This window comes from Lissotriton helveticus, chromosome 6 (genome assembly GCF_964261635.1).
Source record: "Lissotriton helveticus chromosome 6, aLisHel1.1, whole genome shotgun sequence".
In the NCBI taxonomy this organism is placed as follows: Eukaryota; Metazoa; Chordata; class Amphibia; order Caudata; family Salamandridae; genus Lissotriton; species Lissotriton helveticus.
In genome coordinates this window covers 2,103,460,149-2,103,470,185 of record NC_136067.1, presented here as the reverse complement: position 1 = coordinate 2,103,470,185, position 10,037 = coordinate 2,103,460,149, and the positions used below count along the sequence as shown (strand labels likewise).

At 47.7% G+C, this 10,037-nt stretch overlaps 1 long non-coding RNA gene across 1 annotated transcript; it reads left to right on the top strand.

The window, feature by feature from the left end:
• The first annotated feature begins 573 nt into the window (after positions 1-573).
• LOC144762075 (uncharacterized) lies at positions 574-1,749 on the top strand. The gene is made up of 4 exons (XR_013596043.1): positions 574-703; positions 944-1,089; positions 1,198-1,244; positions 1,338-1,749. It is a non-coding gene; the product is annotated as an uncharacterized LOC144762075 (long non-coding RNA).
• Positions 1,750-10,037: the final 8,288 nt, after the last annotated feature.

The window sequence follows — 10,037 nt, the reverse complement described above, 5'->3', positions numbered from 1 at the left end:
TTGGAAGCATTCAACGTTCACCAACTGTAAAACCAAGAACGTTGTGTATGGAATTATATGCTCCTGTCCGAAACTGTATGTAGGAAAAACTACACAAGAAATCAGACAAAGGATAACTCAACACAAATCCAGAGTGCGGAGGAATGTGGCCAACGCACCGTTGGTGAACCATTGGATGAATAAAGGGCATACAGAGGCAGATTTCAAATGGACTGTGTTGGCCAAAATAGAGACTGATGCCAGAGGTGGTGATATTGAGGCAAGACTGAGCCAGCGTGAGGTCCATCTAATTTTGAAATTTAATACAGCTACAAACGGCCTGAATGAACTGTCAGAAATTGCGAGGGTTTTCTAAATACATCGCCGACGTGTTCATTTCTGTGTGGGGTTCTATTTGAGCTTTGAGCATCTTGCTGCACTTGAAGCCCTATGAAATTCTTTTCAGGTCTAACCTCGCAGGGGCACTTCGCCACGAGCATTCAACATTCTTGTTTACCATATGTTCCAGAAACACCCCCGTGGAGCGGGCACTTTAAGAGAGCTTGTCGTTCCAAGGTTTTCCACCACTTGACATCCCACGTGGGCGCGGCAGCCCAATCTTATGCAGACGCTGCACTTCCTGGATTTACACCAGAACCCGCGGTGACTCTGACGCCTTAGTTTACGGAGCAGCGCATCACGAAGAGATTTGGTCTTTCGAATGGTAAGCCTGAGTATCCAGCTTAGAGCAGCATAATTTTGCCCGCAACTGCGGAAATAGAGACTAATTCAGTTTTTAACCTTGCAGAAAACGCGAAAACCTGTTAAGCCCTGCCCACGTCTAAGAGCTGTATAAACAACGGGAGCATAGACTCTCCATGCAACCTCTGCAACATCTTCGGATGTGCCTTCTTATTTTTCAAGTAAGGTTTCATCCCGTTTTTGATTTAATCGCTCATTACAGGTCATGCCCTGCAAAAGCCTAATCGTTCTCCGTGGCTGTTCAACAGAACTACGAGTCCCATACAGCGCTGGTGTCCTGGATGATCGACAGCTCAACCCATGGCTGGATTAGCTTCCGTGGTGTCACACCCCTACGATTCTGTGGAGGTAAGCCCAAACCCTGGGGGGTTATCTGCCATTAAGTTCAAAGCAGAGACTGACATAATTGGACATAGGCTTACTAACCTAGGTTGTTGTTGTGGTTTGTTTTATTAGATATTCATGCCTCCTGAGAATTGACTGAAGTTACTTTCTAGAATAAGGTAGGAGGCATTCTTGTTTGGCGAGGCGCCAACGTTATTTGATTCATTGAGTTTACGAGTGATTTTAAGGCTCTTGTTTGTATCCTCTTTCAGGTTGTCTTCTGGTCCTGATGAGAACCGGACAAAAGGGTCCGGTTTGAAACGCGTCGACCTTGTTGTGGTTTGACCTGTGTCACAAGCTAGTTGTACTTCACAAAACTCCCTTCAGAAAAGTATAATTCAATTGTTTTAGACAGGTTGAGATTGTGACGATTGTGTTAATACTACTACGCAGGTCACATTACATTATTTATTTCGTTTTTTTGTACCACTAATTTCCAAGTGTTTTCTGTGTACGTGTGTGTGTGTAAGTGAGTGTGAAGAGTATTAGATTTTGTGTGAGGTAGCAAATGTGAAAGAGGGTGTGTGTAGTGACTTTTATTGCACGGTGATTTGTCCATTCACGTCTGTTCTTGTTACATTTTTGCTGTCGCACATATTTAATAGATGTCTTGTATTTCCTTTTGCTCAAAAATTGAAAAATTACAATTAAAACTGACGGATTCATTCAAACACAGGACAAAAAATGTATGTTTCTAGTCTTCTGGTATAGTTATTAAGTTTATTTGGTCCCAGTACTGGCACTTGTTTTGGTTGGTTATTCCAGTTTAAAGGCAGCCATATGCAAATCAATCCTGACCAAGTTCCCAATGTGAACAATCCAGCCTGACGGGAGGTTGAGTTTTGCAGCGGTATTTTGAATGGTCTGAAGTCTGTGTCGAAGTTGTTTGGAGATTCTGGTATTGAGAGTCTTGCTGTAACCATTTGAAAATTGGCACCTGTGGGGGGATGGAAGTATTGGGGGGTCACCGATTCCCTCCTGCAACATCTCAAAGAACACCCCAATGTCTAAGGTTGGCATCTAGAGGGAATTGAAATCTTGGGAGGGGGGGGGGATAGCATGGCTGTGCAAGCTGAGAGTTCAAGTTCAAGTTCAAGTTTAACATTTGTATAGCGCACTACTCACCCAGAGGGTCTCAAGGCGCTTGAGGGAGGGGGTACTTTACTTATCGAATATCCAAGTTTTTAGTTGTTTTCTGAAGGAGAGGTGGTTCTGTGTAAGGCGGAGGTGGGTGGGGAGAGAATTCCAGGTTTTGGCCGCTAAGTAGGAGAAAGATCTTCCCCCCATGGTGGATCTATGGATGCGCGGATTTGCGGCGAGGGCTTGACTGGACGATTGAAGTTGGGGGCTGGGGGTGTAAAAAGCCAGACGCGTGTTGAGGCATTCGGGTCCTAGGTCATACAGGGCCTTGTGTGCGTGGGTGAGGAGACGAAACGTTATTCTCTTGCTGACGGGGAGCCAGTGGAGGTCTTTCAGGTGACCGGAAATGTGAGCTTGGCGGGGGATGTCTAGTATGAGTCTGGCTGAGGCGTTTTGGATGCGTTGGAGTTTTTTCTGTAGTTTGGCTGTGGTTCCGGCGTAGAGGGTGTTTCCGTAGTCCAGTCGGCTTGTGACCAGTGCGTGGGTGACCGTCTTTCTTGTTTCGGTGGGGATCCAGCGGAAGATTTTTTTGAGCATACGTATGATGTTGAAGCATGATGATGAGACGGCGTTGACTTGTCTGGTCATTGAGAGGGAGGAGTCCAGGATGAAGCCCAGGTGACGTGCGTGGTCCGTAGGTATGGGTGCATTTCCCAAGGCCGGTGGCCACCATGAGTCGTCCCAGGCGGAGAGGGATGGACCTAAGATGAGGACTTCCGTTTTGTCCGAGTTCAGTTTTAAACGGCTGTTCTTCATCCAGAGAGAACACCCTGGTCTGAGATTGACATCATGTGGGGATTGAGCACTTGGGGGTACAGCTTGGCTCCCCAAGAGTACAGAGAACAGCCCAGTGTCTGAGACTGACATCTTGGTGGGGGGATGAGATCTTGGTGAGGGGAGCACAGTCTGGCCTACTAAAGGTCTCAGAGCTCACACTGTCTGATATTTCAGGAACAGGTAGATGCTGACTAACTCTCCCTGTGTCTGGGTGAGATCTCCCGAGGCAGACAGCTCTTTTCTAATAACTGTCTTCTTACCCAATCTAGGGACCTTCAAGCAAACTCAAGCTCACACTGGAAGTCACATGAACTGGCCAAAGCAGCAGAAGGCGACTCTCCAAACCTCTGTGTTATGGTCTATGCCCTGTGCCTGTGTCCAGTACCAGGACCTTTGTAGTGGAGTTCTATCCATGTCATGGTTGCTGGCTGACGGTGTCATTCTAGAGGTCAACAATGACTACACAATGTATTGTCCTGGTGCTGATGTTTAGGTTTGGATTAGAAGCACAGTTATTACTGAGCTGTTTTCTGGGCTGGTGGTCTGTAACCTGTACTCAAATAAATACTTGGGGCCCGATTCACAAAAGTAATCTGAGACAAAATCCTAACTTTACGACTTTCGATATTCACAGAAGGCATTTAGAAGTAGTAAAGTTAGACTTTTGTCTTAAGTTTGTCTTAAATTTTGGCCTTAAGACAAAATCCTAACTTAAGTTAAACAGAATGCCAATCGGGAGGCCCTGCTAGAGACACAGGGGAAGAAAGAAAACAAGATATTGGTATGTGTCACTACATACACCCCTATATCCAACAAAGTACAGAACATCGTGCGTAAACATTGACACAAAGGAACACTGGGAACAGCCCCTTTTTGATTTTAAGCAGAATACAAGCATAAGGGATGAACTGGTTCACGCTAAGACACAGGCACCGAAGACTCAAGAACAAACCACATTACGGGGCACACAGCGACCCGTAGGACACTACCCATGTGGGGGATGTGTAGCATGTCCCCTCACGAGCATAACTAAAGAGGTAGACATATACTCCAATAGACCATGGGTTCTCAGAAACTTTAGCAATTGCAATACTGAAAACGATATCTATCTGCTCAAATGTTCTCGTGACCTAATGTATGTGGGAATGACTATGAGAAAGATCAAGGTATGCATTAGCGAGCACAAGAGCACGATCAGATGCAAAAAGACAAACACAAAACTGACTAGACATTTCTTGGAAAACAACCACAAAGACACAGATCTCAGATGGGGGGTTCTTGAAGTAATCAGGAGAGGTAGCCCAGATATCCACAAAATTCTTCACATCAAAGAACAACAATGGGTCTTTCGCCTGCGTACATGGGACACAGGACTTAATGATGAAATACCTTGGTTGCAGATGGGTAAATGAGATATAGAACATTTGCATGCCCATTTCCAACCTACAGTTAACTACTTCTTTACCAAATCCGTCATCACATCCTAATACACTGGGTTTTTAATTCCACAAATCTAATATCTACCATAAACAGAAATAACTTATGGACAGGAAAACAATATGGGGTTCTGCTTGGTTGGAGTTTTATAGTACTTTAATATATACGTCTCTTCCCATCCTTAATACAGATATGGCACTGTTTTTTTAATAAATACCCAGAACAGCTGTTGTTTTAATTTCCTGTGAGCTCTGATAGTTTGACACGATTTGCCACATTAATTAAGGTATAACTAGCCCCACTTTTATTGTGTTTCAAACAATTCTATACAAAAATAAGATTGATACCTCCTTTGTAGCATTCACGTTTTTCGCTACTATTGTATCAGGACACTGTATTTGAATTTGGGTGCACTCAGGTGCGTGCACTTGATGCTCCTGCGTGCACATCACCATAATGCACGTGATCAGGACTCTGCCTGACACTGTCTCCTTTAGAGAAAGGCGGCGACCATAGCAGAGCCTGATAGATTTACACACCGACGCGTGCGTCAGGCATCTACCAGAGGTGTTCCCAAGGACCCATTCTGGACACCGGATACACTTCTAATACTTTCCTACGCCAGTCACGAGACGTCCTGACACGCGAACCAGGCATGGCCAGGCAATGCTCAGCGTGACACTGGATTTCCTCATTGAAGGGTACGGCCATGGCGCAGATTGGTTACACTGATTTACTACGTGTTGATCAGGCACCCACTGAAGGATTCCTACGGGTTTGGCCGGGACACCGGAGACGCCTATGCCTCCAATTATGGGCACACATGGGTTCAATTAACTACGATCCGCCTACCTAGCATACTATTTAAACCTGATTACATGGCAGGATCACTATTCCTCGGGGATGGACAGCAGACACATAATGGTTACGGTGAGAGACGCACCTTGATGAAGTAAGGGTATGAGTGTCGGTATGAATGCCTAGGTGTGTTTTACCTTCCCACCATGACAGTCAAATGTAAGAAGCTTACCTTCTTGGACCACTTTTTAAGTCTGGTTTGTCTTTTCCTTTAATTTTTAGAGTGTGACTACAGGGGTCTCTCTTCCTTACTCTCCTCCCATGGGGCGTGTAGGGATCCTTAATAGGGTAAGGCAGTGAGTTCAACTCACACCAAGAATTTGCATGTGATTCACGCTTGCAGTGTCCTGTGCTACACCTTCTTCCACTATATGTATTATTGATGCATGTATTTTATATTTCCGTGACTGTAAACTTTCCTGGCAATCTACTCTCTCTTTTTTCTCTATTTTTTCCATACAGGTTTCCCGAAACCTATATTAGGTAGAGTATGACATATCTCATCCTACACAGTGGTGTCATCCTTCCAACCTTTGTGGTTAGATAGGAGCCCTTTTTCTATATTTTGTCTTGTCCTGGTGAATGCCGCAGACCCTTTGCGCTGAAAAGGCAGAAACATGTCGCCAACATTTACGACTATGGTGATAGGGCAATAAACTCCCCTCATTCACCGGTCCTGTATTTTTTATATCATATAATCCCTTCTTCAGAATAAATTCATTCTGACGAATATACTGATTTTTAAACTCACTCACTATATGGGCCCCCACTTAGCTTTAGAAGTGCCTCCCTGTCTCCAGGTTCAGGCTCGCTCTCCACCAAACCGAGTTTTTGGAGAGCGAGGTCTGCCGATGATGAAGCATGACACCTGGTGGTGTGTGAGGACAGTCCTTCACTTTTTGTGAGATGCCATCCCTCTTTTAACTTAGCATCGTCTTAGTTTCCGTCACGACACTTGGAGCAGCTTCTGTTGGTTTTCATTGACAGGGTATTACCTAGAGAGCAAGGAGGTGGCACAGAGAAGATGCAGAGAATTCAAAATACATGTAGACCTACAGCCCAAGACACCAGAGGGTTTTAATGCTGATGAAGAGATAGCTGTTCATATCAATGAATGTCTTTCGCATCAAGCTAACTGTCTCACAATTGATATTATGGAAACGGATGCTGAGTGGGTCTTCATTGGAAGGGGACATGTAGCATCTGTGCAGACTAATGTTTCAAAAATGGTGAAATTTACCCTGCGTAGAACTTAATATCCATGAATGGCCAAAGCATCACAGGGTTATAGGGTAACAGAGCTAATCTCAATGGGTTGCCTTGACCATATGAATTACACATATTGAAAGTGTGAGTATGAGAGAGTAATGTTATGTTACATCCTGTAAATAACTAAATTTAACAAAGCACATTTTGCACATGTACCTTGTCATGAGGGATGATCTTGAGTGGTACCTTGAGAGTACGGTTTTTCCATTTCAAGTTAGAATGGGTGAACTGCAGTCCTTCTTTGATGTTTGATTTCTATTTTCACTTGCACATGAGCACTTTACTGTCACATTGTCTCACAAATGACATCATGGTAAAGGCTACATCCTGGGGCTGTTGGAAGAGTGCATGTAGCAATTTTGTACACATTTATGTTTTTTTTTTTTTTTTTAAATATATTTTTATTGCAGAATCAGGAATAGACACATCCAACAAGTCAACCCATACACCAACGGCACCCAGCATACAGTGCGATGTCAATACAATACACAGCCGATTAACCCACATCCCGGAGGCTGGGCGGCGCTTCAATGAATCAGTTCACTGGAGGTACCTCGGTGCATGCCCTATGCGGGACACAGGTCAAGTGTAGTACTTCGTTTCTGCTTTTATCCCAGAACAACCAACCCACCCTCTCCATCCAATCCTAGGCCACTCCAATGTCATGTCACTAAATCATCACGACTACCTTCCTGGGCCATCCGGGTCCGGGAGGTTGCCGCTAGCCGGCAAACCACCCCCTCCTACGATCCCTTCTCAGTACCCTCCCCCCAACTGCTGCTAATGCGGGTTCCACCATCCCCCTCCTGCTCCAGGGTGATAACTATCAGGAAGTGTTGACTAGCAAGTTGTCGCATGGAATCCCTGCCTATAACTGATCAGTTTCTTCGCCTTCAGTTAGGTAGTCCCTTAATGCCTGCACCACCAGCTCCCAGGACCGCGCCAGGTCCAAGCTCTTCTCATTACCAGTTCTAGTCGCCTGGCGCATTCGTAACACACTCTCACAACTCGACCACTTCACCAATTCATTCCTCCACCTCCGTACAGACGGCCCCTCTTTAGACTTCCAATGCCAAGTGATCTCACGCTGTGCCAGTATCAGGCCCAACCCAATGAATTTGCTAGTAACCTTGGTCTTTTTGGTATGCGGGAACCAAAGAAGCAGGCATGCGGCCATGTCAAAGTCCACCTCCCGATCCGTGACAGCATTCAAGAGGTCCCCTACCTCGGACCAGTAGTCCCCCAATTTCGGGCAATCCCACAGCATGTGGTCAAGATCCACCTCAGATTCCAAACATCGCGGGCACATGGCATCAAGCACCTGGAAGTGTCGACGTAACCTCTCCGGGGTCAAATACGCCCTATGGATCACAAAATAATGCACCTGTTGGAATCTCGCATTCCTCGTCCCTTTCCAGGTCCTGTATAGCACCTGACCCCATACGGCGTGCGGGATTTGTCTACCGACGCTGGTCTCCCAGCGCGACTTCAACTCAACTAACGGGGCCAGACCTTCATTTAACATCCTATTGTGGAGGCAGGTCACCGCCTTGACGGTGCCCGCCGCCATCACCACATATTGGCACACCGCCGTCACCTCCGGTTCAGCCAATCCGCCCCCCCAATGCTTCTGCAGAGCCGCGACAACCGCCGCATGCAGCAAGAAGGTACCACTCGGCAGGCCAAATTGCTCCTGTAAGGTCTGGAACGGGGCCAGCGTCCCGTCCACATAGAGGTCTCCTACCATCTGCAAGCCCAGATCCTCCCACTCTAATAATCTGGACCAATCACCCCCGTGCGGTAAGGCAGTGAGCATTCCCAACGGAATCTCCGGGGCGTACGGCCGGCGCTTCCCAGCCCTCTTCAGGTTCCTGTTCCAACACAATCTGAATGTCCATTCCTCCATCGTGAGGTCCCTATTGGCCAGCCTCTGTTGCATCACGATAGACGACAAGACATGCCTCTGAATGCCGACCCCCCGGCCTTCTTCAGGCCCCCTGAATTCTCTGGCCACGTTCTGTGTCAGGACCTGGAGCTGCGCTGCCAGATAATACAACTCGTAGTCGGGGACGGCCATCCCTCCCTCACACTTGGGTCTCATCAGGGTGGACAATGCCACCCGTCTGCGACCGTGGCCCCAGAGAAAGCCAGTCACCAACGTCTTCAGTTCCCTAAAGATACTCTGCGGGATCCACACCGGCAGCGTTCTAAAATAGTAGAGGAGCCTCGGGAGTGCCACCATTTTCAACAGCGCCACACGGCCCAGTACAGACAGTGGAAGTGATGCCTAGAAGTCCATACTGCCTCTCAGCGCCCTAATACAGCGCCCCACATTCCCCTCAAGGAGGTTCGCCGCGTCATGGTAGATGCGCACTCCCAAGTAAACAAAACAAGAGGGTTCCCATACCACCGGCCTCGTGAGCTGCGGGCAGAGCGTGGTCTTCCGCAGCGGAAACACACAAGTCTTGGTCCAGTTCACCCTGAGGCCTGAGAGCCTCCCGAACCTGCCCAACATGTCCACCGCGCCTTCTAGAGCCCTTCCAGCGTCCGCCAGGTACAGCAACAAGTCGTCGGCATACAACAATATATAATGCGAGTCAATTCCCTGCGCAATGCCGTCGAACACAGCTCCCGTTCTCGCCTGCGCCGCTAGTGGTTCCATTGCTAGAGCAAAGAGCAGAGGGGATAGCGAGCAGCCCTGCCTCGTGCCCCTACAGACCGGATAAACCGAGGAGACCAAGGTCCCCAGCCGCACCCGCGCCTTAGCCGAGGAATAGAGCACTCTCGTCCAGCCCCGGAACCCCTCCCCAACCCCGAACTTCAACAGCACGCCATCTAAAAAATCCCATTCCAAGCTATCAAACGCCTTTTCAATATCAACCGTCAGCACTACCGGGCCTGGATCCACCAAGGCAGCACTATCAATGACCCCAATCAGCCGACGGATATTCATCGAGGTGCTCCTAGAGGGGATAAACTCCGCTTGATCCCTATGCACCAAAGAGGTCATCAGTGGTAGGAGCCGGGTGGCTAGGATTCGGCTCAAAATCTTATAATCCACAGTCAGCATAGACAACGGACGATAAGAAGAGACATCTAAAGCATCCCTGCCCGGCTTCAGCAGGGGCACAACCAGCGCCTCCGTCATAGAGTCAGGCAACCGCCCCAATTGTTTCGCCTCCGCATACACAACCTGCAGTCTGGGTGCCAGTACTTCCATAAATTTGGCATAAAACTCGATCGGCAACCCGTCAACCCCAGGGGTTTTGTTCCGCGCCATATGACTAATCGCCCCTCTGATTTCGGCCAGGGTGATGGGGCCCCCCAGATCCCGGGCTTCCTCCTCATCCAATACCGGCAAAGGGATCTGATCTAAATAACCGCCAATGTCCGTGGCTTCCACTTCGAGGTGGCTAGTGTACAGACCCGTG